Source organism: Arachis ipaensis, chromosome B07 (assembly GCF_000816755.2).
Source record: "Arachis ipaensis cultivar K30076 chromosome B07, Araip1.1, whole genome shotgun sequence".
NCBI classification, from domain to species: Eukaryota; Viridiplantae; Streptophyta; class Magnoliopsida; order Fabales; family Fabaceae; genus Arachis; species Arachis ipaensis.
The window spans coordinates 7,542,985-7,545,570 of record NC_029791.2 but is presented as its reverse complement, the minus strand read 5'-3'; the positions used below and the strand labels follow the sequence as shown (position 1 = coordinate 7,545,570).

The window sequence follows — 2,586 nt, the reverse complement described above, 5'->3', positions numbered from 1 at the left end:
TTAGTTTAAGTAATAAAAAGAATAAGTTAATATTACTTATTGATTTGAGCCTAATCAGAATAAAATCAATTCTATTCTATTTTATTTGGATATTCAGTATTTAATAGAAATCAATAACTAAGTATAAATAAAATTTCCATATATAAAAACACTTCGTAACCCTTACTCTATCAAAAAGTTATTATTCAGTCTAAAATAAGAATTCGATAAATTTTGATTGAGAACCATATATTAGAATTAGAAATAATGCTATCCAATTCTCTCTAAAATAACGTGTAAGTTACTTTTTATTATGTGTCACATTGTAATTGGTTCTTATCTTAACCATAGTTGGGACAAGAAGCGTTAACGTCATCGCCATCTACTACCCTCCCACACAACTTCTCTTTCCAGTATAGCCAGCGCCTCTTTTTGCCATGTATCACTTCTTACTCACATAATTAATGGTTAATTTGGTTATTAAATTTTTTTATTAAAAAAATATATCTTTATTTAATTACGTGATGGAACATATATTTATATGTAAAATATAATCTGGGAAGAGAGGTTGTGTGGGAGGACAGTAGATGGCGATGACGTTAAAATAAGAACCAATTACAATGTGACACATAATGAAGGGTAACTTACATGTTATTTTAGAGGGGGTTGGGTAGCATTCACCAAAATAAAAATAATAATAATAAATTTAGATACATATCTCAGATATATTCTTTTAGAAAAAGTATAAAAAAACAAGGTATATATAAACAAAGAGAACAACAAATAAAAAAAAAGGTAAAATTAATTTTAAAATTTAAATTTTTAATTAATTAAAAAGTTATCAAATTTTAAAAATTTTACAATTAAGATTAGAAACCCTGAACACATATTAATAATACGTACGGTTAAAACTTAAAACACCTTACAAATCCTAACCTCTCTCCCAAGCCCCAAGCCAAGCTGTCTCTCTCGAAAGGCCGTCACGCATACTCCGTTGACTCCACGTCGTCTTCACCCAACATCCAACGGCTCTCCAACCGTCGCAACACAGCCACCGCCGAGGGCCACGGCGGGTTCCCCACTCGCGACGTGCGATCTCTTTCTCCATCGCAACTTCCCCACTCGTGAGGTGTAACACCCTCACTATTAAAATGTCACGTTTTCGGTTGCGCCACTCTGATAGCAAGAAGTATTACGACTACTTTATATACATAATATTAAAATAAACAGGCATATATTCATATACAAGACTTCTTACATAGTCACCAAAAAAAAATACAAGACTTCTTACATAATAGCTTATAATGTAATATACATATAAAACATACAATTCCTATCCCTCTTATAAAATTGTAATCACAAAGGCGAGGGGAAAAAATTATTTAATTAATACAATATCATATAAACTAAAACGCAGTATAACTCTCCATAATGCTCCTTCATCCGATTCCTGAAAAGGTAAAGCTGTAGGGGGTGAGAACATAACCACACGGTCTCACCACGGAATTTTAGAATTGTCATAAGAAGATATTTAATAAAAAAATTGTTTTCAATCTTAGTGATTATCATAGCCTTATGAATCTTTTAAAAACCAATAGCTAATCATTCAAAACCTTTCAATAGAAACAATATTTAATCTTTCAGAAATCCAAAACATTTCTTTTCTTATAAGAGAATCTTAATCAGAAACCAACAACGCAATCAATCAACACAATCATCAATTCAGCACCAAAGCTCATTCTCAAAAGTAGCACACCAAGACAAATACAGGCAAAACAGACTAGGAAAGCACATGTTTAGGTAATAGTTACAGCAAATAATTCAGGTAGCAGTTAAGAACAGTTTAACAATTAGGCAAACCAAAACAAATTCAAACCCAAGCAAAGCATACAAATGCATATGATGCATGTTTGCCCTATGGCTAATTAATAAACTCATCTGTCGGTTATACAGCCAACCCGACAAGTCCGATTTGCTAAACCATTGGACTGCCCCGCCCCCGACGCGCATCCTCATGAAAGTGTCTGGTCACCTTTACGTCGTATGGTCAACAGAGTATCGAGTCTCAACCTGGAGCAACTGGTAGCAAGCCATTGTGTCTACCCAGGGACACTCGTGTCTCAGATAATTCAAATTCACAAGCCATATGAATAATTCATTCAACATTCATCAATATCTAAGTCATTCTCAATATCATCATTATTCATCAATCCATATCTCATCTCCAAATTCATTCAAAAATCATATCTCAAAGTCAATCCTCATCATCCTTCTTTCCATTCAGTTCATCAACAACCTCAATTCAAATCATGATTCTTTCTTTGATAAATAAATCAATCTTAAAACATATAATGTTTAAAACTAAATCTTTTTAAATAATTACTTCAAATGAAACTTCTAATTTTATAAAATTTCGGCAGTATCTCCTTTAAAACTCAGATTCTGCCACCCTTTTTGGGTCCCAACCAAACCAAATCAAACGCCTGTTAATCATTCAAATCACTTTAAATTATACAGTTTAATAGTTGCAAAAGAATAAGAATTTTATATGATTTAGTTTAAATAATTGAGATTTTAGAATTTAATATTTTAATTCTTATAAACAAA

At 31.8% G+C, this 2,586-nt stretch overlaps 1 long non-coding RNA gene across 1 annotated transcript in view; it reads left to right on the top strand.

Moving 5' to 3' along the window:
* The window catches only part of LOC110264833, a 10,556-nt gene that overhangs the window by 158 nt on the left and 7,812 nt on the right, over positions 1-2,586 (top strand). The window lies entirely within an intron of this gene.